General features: G+C 39.4%; 1 long non-coding RNA gene and 4 other non-coding genes across 5 annotated transcripts; 4 read left to right on the top strand and 1 right to left on the bottom strand.

The window, feature by feature from the left end:
* Window positions 1–6581: 6581 nt before the first annotated feature.
* On the bottom strand, window positions 6582–8234 carry LOC125715332 (uncharacterized). Its single transcript, XR_007384011.1, has 3 exons — window positions 7576–8234; window positions 6704–7458; window positions 6582–6670 (listed from the first exon to the last, which is right to left on the bottom strand). It is a non-coding gene; the product is annotated as an uncharacterized LOC125715332 (long non-coding RNA).
* Window positions 8235–8646: 412 nt separating this feature from the next.
* Window positions 8647–8765, top strand: LOC125734720 (5S ribosomal RNA). Its single transcript, XR_007394023.1, has one exon. It is a non-coding gene; the product is annotated as a 5S ribosomal RNA (ribosomal RNA).
* Window positions 8766–9845: 1080 nt separating this feature from the next.
* On the top strand, window positions 9846–9964 carry LOC125728888 (5S ribosomal RNA). Its single transcript, XR_007389458.1, has one exon. It is a non-coding gene; the product is annotated as a 5S ribosomal RNA (ribosomal RNA).
* Window positions 9965–11045: 1081 nt separating this feature from the next.
* Window positions 11046–11164, top strand: LOC125731066 (5S ribosomal RNA). Its single transcript, XR_007391355.1, has one exon. It is a non-coding gene; the product is annotated as a 5S ribosomal RNA (ribosomal RNA).
* A 1079-nt stretch (window positions 11165–12243) lies between these two features.
* Window positions 12244–12362, top strand: LOC125736248 (5S ribosomal RNA). Its single transcript, XR_007395532.1, has one exon. It is a non-coding gene; the product is annotated as a 5S ribosomal RNA (ribosomal RNA).
* Window positions 12363–13325: the final 963 nt, after the last annotated feature.

The following is a 13325-nucleotide window of genomic DNA, read 5'->3' on the forward strand; positions in this document are numbered from 1 at the left end:
AAACAGGAACAGGAATAATTTTTGGCTATTATTTTATATATATATATATATATATATATATATATATATATATATATATATAAAATAATAGCCAAAAATGGCAATGATTTTGACAGGTTTCTGTTTTATATTAGGAAAGCCTATCTGAAAAATCAGGCAACAGGAATTTGATTGCTTTAGATTCATTTGACTTAATTTGATGAGTTTGTTTGTGAAGGTGAACTCATTAAAAGTTGCAGATTTTGCAATGTTAATGTCGCGTTCAGTGTCGTGTTGTGTGGAGTTCAATCTGTGTCTTATTATAATGGAAGTGTGGTGGAATTTACCACCAGAAGTCCAATCTTCTCTACACCCAACAATATGTAATAAACCAACATGTTGTATTCAATAATGGGGACCTTCAAAAGAGAGTTTTTTGAGCCTGGGGGGTTGGGGGGATGTATGTTAATAACCATGCAGATGTGTTTACCCTGCCATTGAGTTTTGCTAAATCATTGACTTTTACACTTGTTAGATTTAGAATATGTAAGGAATAATTGACTGAATTATGAATTATTGAATTGTTGAATTATTAGAAAATAATTTCTCCGCTTCGCGTCGTGGCCGCATTACCACCTTGGGTGTGCATTATTTTCTAATAATTCAACGGTCCGGAGTCAATTATTCCGCTTATACTACGGTTGCCACACCTCAAGACATCGATCAGATGATATATTTCAAGGGATTCGTCCGGTTTTTCTACTTAAATCGCTATTGTGAGTAGGATTATTTCTTCCGCATCTGTCATGTTGTTGTTTTTGTTAGTCCTGTGTGCTGTATAGGTACTGTATGCTAATTTCCGTTATTACAGTTAACTATGCGAAGTGATATGGAACTGTAATGCGGTCAAGAGAGCTACCTGGAACTACATTCGCCGTTCGTTTATCTGAAAATAATTGCACACCTCAGAACGTTCGTCAGCCAATCAGATTCAAGCATTCAACGGTCCCGTAGTATAAATATTTTTAATTGCCTACAGTTAAACAATAGGACAGAGGACACAAAAGAACTCCTCATTTGTTAGAGAAACATAGCAATTAAGTATTTATAATTTCTTACTATGAGTAGCTAAAATATTTCACAGTACTGTGATTGAGTAGTAGATAGCTGATGCTGGATGGTTGACTGGTTAAAAAATATTTAGAATGGCTGTAAAACTGGAAAGTAAAGGTTTAAAGGTTTGACTTCTTTGGGTCTGATCCTTTGTAAGTGAATGTAGCCTTTAACTGCTTCACCTATTAATGTTCACTTCAATCACACTGATATTCTTAACAACCCTAGGTTTTCAGTCATAACTAAATGTCTTAACTATTATTTTGGACAGTTATTTAATATGATTAATCACTCAGAGGAAACTTCAGGGTTACACGAGACTGAGGAAAACTTTGTCTATGCTGATGTGTTGGAGGAACACGGTTTACTTACCACAAACATTTGGCGTTTAATTTCAGTATGTATAAAATACATGGCTGGAAACATATAACAATTGACTGTAGAGTGAAAGGAGAAAAACATTGTGATGTGTGTTGAATGCATATGCATATATAATATAATAATTTATCTGAGGATTGCCTTCATATAGGTGCTCATCAATTAGTAACAATTATAGTTGCAATGTCCCCACTAATCAAGGAGGAATTTGTGTGAATTATGCAAATCAGGTCCCCACTAAATATATTGGAATTTGTGTGAATAATGCAAATACTATGTAAACGAGGTCCCCATTAGTGATATTCACCAGATTTTTCATAAGTCCCCATAGAGTTTGGTCAAAACATTACTTCATCAATTCAGATATTTGAAGTCGTGTATAAGCTAACAAAGCTATGGTTAGTATGCCTGATTTTTTTCTTATTTCTAGAACCTGTAGAAAGGGTGGTCCCCGCAAGTGATGATCAAAAAGCTGGTCCCCATACAACATGGAAACCAGTATGTGTGTGTGTGCGTGTGTGTGTAGGTTGTTCATCTTGCGTCCAAAATTAAGGTTATATTTTATACTACTTTAAAATAACACATTTTTGTTTGACTGTTTAACAAACACATCTAAAGTTTTTATACATTTAAACATTAACAAAAGCTGTTAATGTGTTTTCTTTAAAATTTACAAGTCTATTTTGTGTGGTTTTTCACAATAAGACTCATGAACGACTAAGTTAGTATGTTTTGGGGTCTGTATACACATCGCGGTCCTATACTTTCACAGACCTAAAGTTAAACTCTAAAGCCCCTCACCACCGGTCTGCGTGTGTGTGTGTGTGTGTGTGTGTGTGTGTGTGTGTGTGTGTGTGTGTGTGTGTGTGTGTGTGTGTGTGTGTGTGTGTGTGTGTGTGTGTGTGTGGCACATGCATTCGTTTGTCCGTCCGTCTGTCTGTGGTCAGTGTTAGTTGTGAACTGTGTGCTTGGTTTTTTAGTCCTGCTCTCTGTTTAGCCTAGTTCCTTAGTTGTGTTACTTAATGATTTCTTTAGTTCAATCTTATTTCTCCCAGCTAGTTTCGGACCCCTCACGGCCTTTTTGTTTAGTATTTTACCCCAGGGTGCTCTGTTTTTCTTTAATAAACCCCATTTTCGTCTTGGAGCTGCTAGTGGATCATCACCTTTTCCTGTCTGTGCCATAAAAGATTAGCCTTTTCAGAAAGTATAGGCAGTGCTGTGCTTTGCCTACTACCACTTAGACGTTTTTTGTTGCAAGCACAGGTCACAGACCTGTCTTCAAATTTTATATTGCAAGTTTAGTGACAAACACCGAAAATAATTGCCAGGTCACAAGCACAGACCCCCTCTAGCCTTTAAGACAAGGGGGCAAATAAATAATCCAAGTGTGCAGAAAATCAATAAAATGAAAATTAGACACAAACTAATTCAACTCAAGAAAGAAAATATTATTAAGCTAAGAGAAGTAGAGTTTTTAAGTTTACCATTCATGTAGTACTGGAGACTCACTCAGACCATAGAATCATACAGAATAGCATTAAAGACACAATTTAGTAATTTAAGCATCCAAAATGAGTAAAAGAGGGGCAGGGCGACTGCTCATTTGTACTACTCCCTGTATACTTTCTCATAATGCTACACCATGGGGTTCCTACAACAGGCCTTGAAGAAACCTCTGTCCGGGACAGGTTACTTGTCATACAGGTGGACCACAGTCATCATCAATGATGAGATAAATACCTATTTCATTAAATGATTTAAAAAATAATACTTGAATATTCTAATGTAATTCAACATGTACCGGCAAGAAACCTTCATCATACAACACAATGTTTTAAGCAGCAGACATGCTTTAATCACAGGACTTGTTCACCATGTCACATTAGGCAAACAGTCTTGTCCTGACAAACTGCAACTACTGTACAAGAGACGTATCCAAGGAACGGTCATATATAACATGCCTTCAGAAATTCATGACACACTGTCTGATATTGCAATACAGTTCATAAAAATGCCCGGGGCGAACCTAAAACAAAAGGAAGATGACACTTCACGATTCTAATACATATATCACTTAATTTCAGAGTACCGCAATTCACTTAACTTCTACTACAAGAATCCCACACCGTCATGCCAGTTAAAATCAGGCTCAGACGACGCTTCTAGCTGCAGAAGAAAAATACATTTGTGACCAACTTAAATTCGGCCTCAATGTCTGCCTCTTAAAACGCGACGCTTCATTCCCAATATATTTGTCTAAATACAAATAGATTTCATAATGCGGTCGATTTGCTGAGCAATACATGATCTGTCTATACATATCCAGGCGACGGCTTTTTGTTCCGCTGATACAATCATGTTACCTTGTTAGCTTTGACATGTGGTGACATTACAGTGACATTGTTTTAAAATACTCTACAGTAAAATAGAACAAGTGTAAGGTGATTAGAGGCTACTTGAATAAAATTAAAGAATGTCGACAAAACAGAATGAGCCTTTAAATGTTTTACGTTAAAGAAAAGCGTCTATGTTTGTATGTTAAACACCTGTTGGCATAAGCGCATGCAGTTTACGACCGTATGCTTCTCCATCACCTATCAAACACTAGGCCGACGGTGCTTAGACAACCACACATAACATGCAAACCAGAAAAATATGCACATGCTTCTTGTGGATTTCAATAGTTTTGTACGTTTATTTTTTATTTATTTAAATGTCGATTAGGTTTTCTTCTAAACCGTGTATTTACTGAATGAAAAATACAGCAAGCTTTAAGACCAGCTAAAGATGTTATTGCTAGCCAGCTCCCTCCTGGCGTTGACAGCAGCATTAAGAGCAAATGTACACGAACCTGGCTAAAGTGTCTCGGGGATAGTTAGATAGTAAAAACGTCAGAGCCCCCGATAGGTGGTAAAGTAAGAAAATGAAACTTCGCTCACTTTTCGCTCAGAAATCTCACTGCAAAGTGGATGATGACTGGTTCTGTTGAATTAGGACTAAGTTTCATTAAGTGTGACAGATGGTGCAGCTCAGTTACCGGTGTTAACATGGCATCCTCAGTAAGCATCTCAAATCAGGCACCCAGATGCTATAAGCATAGGCCTTGGGGGTCACCTTGTAGGGAAGTCAACATTTACTGAAAAGCCATCTTTATTAAAAAATAACTAAGCCTTTATTCTTTAAAGTCTTTAACGTGTTTTATTGCGACTGCTAAATGTAGTTTACTAGCTCCTACTGTTATAAATTAAATGCTATTAATCAGCTGCACTCGTAGTTACAGCTTTCTCTGGACCTGACCCTACACTGGGTACATGCATGGGGAGCATTGCTGACATAAGGATCTAATGCCTAGGTGTCGAGTCTCACGGTTAAAACTCCCAGTCCCCGTGTGGCTCAGGGTTCATCAGCTGTTAAAGATTGGTAGATTCCATGAGAGGTACCCCTTTAAATACGGTTTATTCCCACCACCCCACAAAATTAGTACATTTTAAAAACACAACCGTGCTACATACATATAACAAAACATATGCACAACTTTTATTTTGAATAATAAAACACCCGGTCATGGTACATTTTAAAAACTCATTTGATAAATGTACACAAGCTTGAAAAATAAAACACACGTATACATGATACATTTTAAAACACTTGTGCAACTTTGAAAATAAAAAAACTTCATATTACATTAACAAAATCTCCTTTGATAAAATCCCTACAAACTTTTTACAACTTTGCTTTTGTAAAATAAAAGCCATGTTCATATTAGATTTCAAAACTAATTCACAAAATGAATGCATAAAACTTTGTACATTTTAAAAATACGTTTGGGCTGCAAACATATAACAAAATGTTTTTGTAAAACACCCAAACATCTTACATCTTAAAACATCTGTACATCTTACTTTGAAAAACTTTTATGTTACGTCTTAAAACAGTTGTACATCTTACTTTGAAAAACTTTAATGTTACATTTTAAAACATTTGTACATCTTACTTTGAAAAACTTTCATGTTACATTTTAAAATACTTGTACATCTTACTTTGAAAAACTTTCATGTCACATTTTAAAACATTTGTACATCTTACTTTGAAAAACGTTCATGTTACGTCTTAAAATATTTGTGTAACTAAAAACTATGGTCAAGTTATATTACCATTCTTTAAAGTTTTAAAGTGTATTTGCATTTAATGTGTAAATGCAGCTTACTGGTTGCTATTAAATGTAATTAAATAATCATGTACACCTTCTTTAAAATAACAAGACTATATCCTAAATTCTTACACCCTTGCCTGATTCCACAGTTCCTACCCCTCACTTATATGGCCCCCCTCCCACCCTTCCATGACTTGTGAGATAAGGAAAGCACACTTCCCAACCTTTGGTTGTGCGCTTGTGCGCATGCTTGGGGTTTTGCTGTGTGTGTGTGTGTGTGTGTGTCTGTGTGTGTGTCTGTCTGTCTGTGTTTGTGTCTGTGTAGGTTGTTCATCTTGCGTCCAAAGTTAAGGTTATATTTTATACTACTTTAAAATAACACATTTTTGTTTGACTGTTTAACAAACACATCTAAAGTTTTTATACATTTAAACATTAACAAAAGCTGTTAATGTTGTTTTCTTTAAAATTTACAAGTCTATTTTGTGTGGTTTTTCACAATAAGACTCATGAACGACTAAGTTAGTATGTTTTGGGGTCTGTAAACACATGGCGGTCCTATATTTTCACAGACCTAAAGTTAAACTCTATAGCCCCTGACCACCGGTGTGTGTGTGTGTGTGTGTGTTTGTGCACATGAGCATGAATATACATTTACTGAAAAAACATATTTATTAAAATAACTAAGGCTTTATTCTGTCAAAAACAATTTTTAAATAATTCTAGCAGATAAATGGGGTCGTTATAGTGAATCTGTAGTCTCTCTGCATAGTGGATGACTGCTGACACTGTTGAATTTGAACTATGTTTCATTAACTATCAAACAGTCTGCAGCTCCGTTACCGTTGTCAACTTAGCATTGTACTCCAGCAAGCATCTCAGATCAAGCTTGTAGATTATATAAGCTGGGGCCGTGGGCACCTTGTAGGATGTCTTTATTAAAATAACTAAGACCTTATTCTTTAAAGTTTTTAATGTGTATTTGCAGCATGGTGCTAAATGCAGCTTACTGGTTGCTATTAAATGTAATTAAATAATCATGTACACCTTCTTTAAATATAATTAAATAATCATGTACACCTTCTTTAAAATAACAAGACTATATCCTAAATTCTTACACCCCTGCCTGATTCCACAGTTCCTACCCCACACTTATGTGGCCCCCCTCCCACCCTTCCATGACTTGTGAGATAAGAAAAGCAGACTTCTGCCTGCCTGGTCGGTCATTTCTAGCTGCTATTTAGGTTCTTCCTCAAATCCTGTTGCCTAAATGACTTATATTCCACTCATATTAATTTAAATCAAAACAATCCTTATACATTTTAATAAAAAACGTGAACTATATATGTTTGGTGTTTTTTTGATTGAGCAAACTCTTTTGTGTTTTTGTGTGCGTGTCCGATACAACTGTAGTTTGTATCAACTTTTTTTTTAGTTTGACCTCCGGGGTGTGTGTTTGTCCGCATGCGCGTGAATAAACATTTACTGAAAAACGTATTTATTAAAATAACTAAGACTTTATTCTGTCAAAGTTTTAAAAAATGTGTTTTGATGCATGTCACTAAATGCTGCTTAATAGTACCTAACCGGGGCTGCTCCCCCAGAGACAGTTGCTAGTCCATTTATTCTTTTAAAGACTACTGATTCCAATTTGGTGCCATATGCTTTTATCTTGTAGGCCGTAGGATAGCTCCATTTCTACCAGCTATAGGCCATGGTACGTCTGGGCTATTATGCTTAAATTCTTTATTAATTAGCGTTGGCTATGTGCTTTATAACACTGCTGATTCAGGTCTCTTGTAGATTTTCTCTTGACTGGTCAGCGCAGTCTCTCTCTTGTACATAGAAAAAACAGAGAATACCTATTATTAGAATGTTATTTTTAATTTAATTTAATTTAATTTAATTAATTAGCATTTTTATCACGCGAATAAAAGAAATAATATACTCACCGGGTAAGGCCTGGATGAACCTCTTTGGCTGGCAGGAAGGGTAAGACCTCGAAGATACTTGTGCCTCTGCCCTAGGAGGAATAGGCCCCCCCGCTCGCCGCAATATCAACCAGGTGCAGTCATATCGTTTCTCTGTTAACCCATATCTGTACTGTCATGTATGAAAACAGGATTTACTGGGAGACAAGGTGTCCAACTTGATGTATGGCCCAAGTCGTTAGAGACGGCCTTCAAAAGTGTGGCCCCATACGCTGATGTAATACAAACGCCTGCGTGAGGAAGAAACACACATACATTGTCAAAACTAGCGCCAAGCGTTTTTATTGGACGACAGACCCTCCACCTCCTCCTCCTCTCATTCTTTGCTCCAACTTTATAATTTTCTCCCAGAGTCTCAGTCTCTCAGAGTTTCTCTCAGACTCGCGCAGCGGGAGGGCTCTCAGCTCTCCGGCATCGCTCTCTCCGAGGATTATCCGAGCCCGCGGGGACCTTAGCGCAGTACCGCACCAGACACAGGGTTCTAAGGCCTTTGCTGATTCTCCAAAGCCCGGGACCTTACCGCGGTACCGTAACACCAGACACGCCGTACGCTCACGCTCCATCAGGTAACCCACCCCCGCTCGGCCCCGGCTGTGCCCGACAAAATAATAACTTATTAAAATAACACACACACACACTCATAAGCACTCTCCTCAATATAGCACTCTCCTCAATATAATTTAAAAATAAAATAATTAAATAAATCATTTAAAATAATTTATAATAATAATAAATAATAATTTAATTTAAAATAATAATTTAAAATAAATAATAAATCATTTAATAAATAAATAATTTAATAAATAAATAATGAAATAAATAATAAATAAATAATAAATACAACTCCCGTGACGTCACATCGTACCACCACAACCAAGCCCCGCCTACACAAGCCCCGCCCACAAGTGACCTTTTGACCTGACCTGTCAATTTGATGGAAGCGGTATTCCATCTCTCTCTAGGATCCAATGAGACCAACTGGCATGTATAGAGGCGTGTAATGCAAAAGGGCTGTTTTTGGTAGCATCTCTCGCTTACGGCCATACCACCCTGAACACGCCCGATCTCGTCTGATCTCGGAAGCTAAGCAGGGTAGGGTGTGGTTAGTACTTGGATGGGAGACCACCTGGGAATACCGGGTGCTGTAAGCTTTTCTCACTTTTACTTTATACAGGGGGCGCTCCACTTCACGATTAATTTAAATCTATCACTCCCCTTCCATTTTACTATTTTATATATATATATATTTTTTTTTTCTCTCATTCATAAAGGCAGCTTTTACACACCGTTTTACTCTAAATACTTCCTGGTAATTCTAGGTGCTGTAAGCTGTTCGTGCCTTTATTCCACCAGGGCGCGATCTTCTCACAAACTTGAAGACTGTCACTCCCCATTCACGTTTTACAACTTATTGTTAATGATAAAGAGACAGCTTTTTACACACAGTTTTAAACAAAGTACTGATATTATTCCTCTTCAACTGACCGCTTTGTTTTCTATGCAAAAACCACTTCGCCACAGAAGACTCGATATTATTGGCATAGCAAGTTCTGCTCTTCTCCTTTCAAAACTTGCTAAAAGCTGTATTTAAAAGAACAGATTGGCCGGGGTAATTCACACCCTTCAATGCCAGCTTAATGTTTAGGTTAGTGGGAGTCACAGAGGAATTAGGGATGGAAACTTCTTTGCTGGTGGTAGAAGCGGTCTGGTGAATTTTTAGAGAGAAGAGGCCGTCGATGTTTGAATGTAGAAAATTGTTCTGGCTGCAGCCTGCAGTATGGACTTGTTGGTGTGTGTAGCTCCCAGTGTTCTGACAGCGCGACGTTTTGGGGAAGCATGTGATTCAGCAGCTACCAGTGGGCTTCGTGCGGCAGAGATTTTGTGGCTGTTAGCGGAGTTGATAACAGAGGGTCGTTAAGAGAAGCCTGCATGCAGTAGGCAAAGGAGTAATGTTTGCCGGCGGGGGACGTGCGGCGATTAACCTGTGCGGTAGTGAAAAGGAGTTAAAAAGAAGGAAGTGTGCGGATGCGGAAAGAATGGAATAATTGTGGTAGGCTGCTGGCTGAGTAGTTTGGTGAATGTTTGGTGTGGGTCCGGCGCTGCCGATTGGATGGTGGGGCTGCAGTGTGAGTCAGATAAAAAAAAAAAAGAACATTAGTAGGATCCAATGGGACCAACTGGCATGTATAGAGGCGTGTAATGCAAAAGGGCTGTTTTTGGTAGCATCTCTCGCTTACGGCCATACCACCCTGAACACGCCCGATCTCGTCTGATCTCGGAAGCTAAGCAGGGTAGGGTCTGGTTAGTACTTGGATGGGAGACCACCTGGGAATACCAGGTGCTGTAAGCTTTTCTCACTTTTACTTTATACAGGGGGCGCTCCACTTCACGATTAATTTAAATCTATCACTCCCCTTCCATTTTACTATTTTATATATATATATATTTTTTTTTCTCTCATTCATAAAGGCAGCTTTTAGAAACCGTTTTACTCTAAATACTTCCTGGTAATTCTAGGTGCTGTAAGCTGTTCGTGCCTTTATTCCACCAGGGCGCGATCTTCTCACAAACTTGAAGACTGTCACTCCCCATTCACATTTTACAACTTATTGTTAATGATAAAGAGACAGCTTTTTACACACAGTTTTAAACAAAGTACTGATATTATTCCTCTTCAACTGACCGCTTTGTTTTCTATGCAAAAACCACTTCGCCACAGAAGACTCGATATTATTGGCATAGCAAGTTCTGCTCTTCTCCTTTCAAAACTTGCTAAAAGCTGTATTTAAAAGAACAGATTGGCCGGGGTAATTCACACCCTTCAATGCCAGCTTAATGTTTAGGTTAGTGGGAGTCACAGAGGAATTAGGGATGGAAACTTCTTTGCTGGTGGTAGAAGCGGTCTGGTGAATTTTTAGAGAGAAGAGGCCGTCGATGTTTGAATGTAGAAAATTGTTCTGGCTGCAGCCTGCAGTATGGACTTGTTGGTGTGTGTAGCTCCCAGTGTTCTGACAGCGCGACGTTTTGGGGAAGCATGTGATTCAGCAGCTACCAGTGGGCTTCGTGCGGCGGAGATTTTGTGGCTGTTAGCGGAGTTGATAACAGAGGGTCGTTAAGAGAAGCCTGCATGCAGTAGGCAAAGGAGTAATGTTTGCCGGCGGGGGACGTGCGGCGATTAACCTGTGCGGTAGTGAAAAGGAGTTAAAAAGAAGGAAGTGTGCTAATGCGGAAAGAATGGAATAATTGTGGTAGGCTGCTGGCTGAGTAGTTTGGTGAATGTTTGGTGTGGGTCCGGCGCTGCCGATTGGATGGTGGGGCTGCAGTGTGAGTCAGATAAAAAAAAAAAAAAGAACATTAGTAGGATCCAATGGGACCAACTGGCATGTATAGAGGCGTGTAATGCAAAAGGGCTGTTTTTGGTAGCGTCTCTCGCTTATGGCGATACCACCCTGAACACGCCCGATCTCATCTGATCTCATAAGCTAAGCAGGATAGGGTCTGGTTAGTACTTGGATGGGAGACCTCCTGGGAATACCAGGTGCTGTAAGCTTTTCTCACTTTTACTTTATACAGGGGGCGCTCCACTTCACGATTAATTTAAATCTATCACTCCCCTTCTATTTTACTATTTTATATATATATATATATTTTTCTCTCATTCATAAAGGTAGCTTTTACACACCGTTTTACTCTAAATACTTCCTGGTAATTCAAGGTGCTCTAAGCTGTTCGTGCCTTTATTCCACCAGGGCGCGATCTTCTCACAAACTTGAAGACTGTCACTCCCCATTCACGTTTTACAACTTATTGTTAATGATAAAGAGACAGCTTTTTACACACAGTTTTAAACAAAGTACTGATATTATTCCTCTTCAACTGACCGCTTTGTTTTCTATGCAAAAACCACTTCGCCACAGAAGACTCGATATTATTGGCATAGCAAGTTCTGCTCTTCTCCTTTCAAAACTTGCTAAAAGCTGTATTTAAAAGAACAGATTGGCCGGGGTAATTCACACCCTTCAATGCCAGCTTAATGTTTAGGTTAGTGGGAGTCACAGAGGAATTAGGGATGGAAACTTCTTTGCTGGTGGTAGAAGCGGTCTGGTGAATTTTTAGAGAGAAGAGGCCGTCGATGTTTGAATGTAGAAAATTGTTCTGGCTGCAGCCTGCAGTATGGACTTGTTGGTGTGTGTAGCTCCCAGTGTTCTGACAGCGCGACGTTTTGGGGAAGCATGTGATTCAGCAGCTACCAGTGGGCTTCGTGCGGCAGAGATTTTGTGGCTGTTAGCGGAGTTGATAACAGAGGGTCGTTAAGAGAAGCCTGCATGCAGTAGGCAAAGGAGTAATGTTTGCCGGCGGGGGACGTGCGGCGATTAACCTATGCGGTAGTGAAAAGGAGTTAAAAAGAAGGAAGTGTGCAGATGCGGAAAGAATGGAATAATTGTGGTAGGCTGCTGGCTGAGTAGTTTGGTGAATGTTTGGTGTGGGTCCGGCGCTGCCGATTGGATGGTGGGGCTGCAGTGTGAGTCAGATAAAAAAAAAAAAAAGAACATTAGTAGGATCCAATGGGACCAACTGGCATGTATAGAGGCGTGTAATGCAAAAGGGCTGTTTTTGGTAGCATCTCTCGCTTATGGCCATACCACCCTGAACACGCCCGATCTCGTCTGATCTCGGAAGCTAAGCAGGGTAGGGTGTGGTTAGTACTTGGATGGGAGACCACCTCGGAATACCAGGTGCTGTAAGCTTTTCTCACTTTTACTTTATACAGGGGGCGCTCCACTTCACGATTAATTTAAATCTATCACTCCCCTTCCATTTTACTATTTTATATATTTCTTTTTTCTCTCATTCATAAAGGCAGCTTTTACACACCGTTTTACTCTAAATACTGCCTGATAATTATAGCTGCTGTAAGCTGTTCGTGCCTTTATTCCACCAGGGCGCGATCTTCTCACAAACTTGAAGACTGTCACTCCCCATTCACGTTTTACAACTTATTGTTAATAATAAAGAGACAGCTTTTTACACACAGTTTTAAACAAAGTACTAATATAATTCCTCTTCAACTCACCGCTTTGTTTTCTATGCAAAAACCACTTCGCCACAGAATATTTGATATTATTGGCATATTATCTGCTCTTCTCCTCCTTTCAAAACTTGCTAAAAGCTGTATTTAAAAGAACAGATTGGCCGGGGTAATTCACACCCTTCAATGCCAGCTTAATGTTTAGGTTAGTGGGAATCACAGAGGAATTAGGGATGGAAACTTCTTTGCTGGTGGTAGAAGCGGTCTGGTGAATTTTTAGAGAGAAGAGGCCGTCGATGTTTGAATGTAGAAAATTGTTCTGGCTGCAGCCTGCAGTATGGACTTGTTGGTGTGTGTAGCTCCCAGTGTTCTGACAGCGCAACGTTTTGGGGAAGCATGTGATTCAGCAGCTACCAGTGGGCTTCGTGCGGCGGAGATTTTGTGGCTGTTAGCGGAGTTGATAACAGAGGGTCGTTAAGAGAAGCCTGCATGCAGTAGGCAAAGGAGTAATGTTTGCCGGCGGGGGACGTGCGGCGATTAACCTGTGCGGAAGTGAAAAGGAGTTAAAGAGAAGGAAGTGTGCGGATGCGGAAAGAATGGAATAATTGTGGTAGGCTGCCGGCTGAGTAGTTTGGTGAATGTTTGGTGTGGGTCCGGCGCTGCCGATTGGATGGTGGTGCTG

The sequence above is a fragment of the Brienomyrus brachyistius genome, chromosome 2 (genome assembly GCF_023856365.1).
Source record: "Brienomyrus brachyistius isolate T26 chromosome 2, BBRACH_0.4, whole genome shotgun sequence".
In the NCBI taxonomy this organism is placed as follows: Eukaryota; Metazoa; Chordata; class Actinopteri; order Osteoglossiformes; family Mormyridae; genus Brienomyrus; species Brienomyrus brachyistius.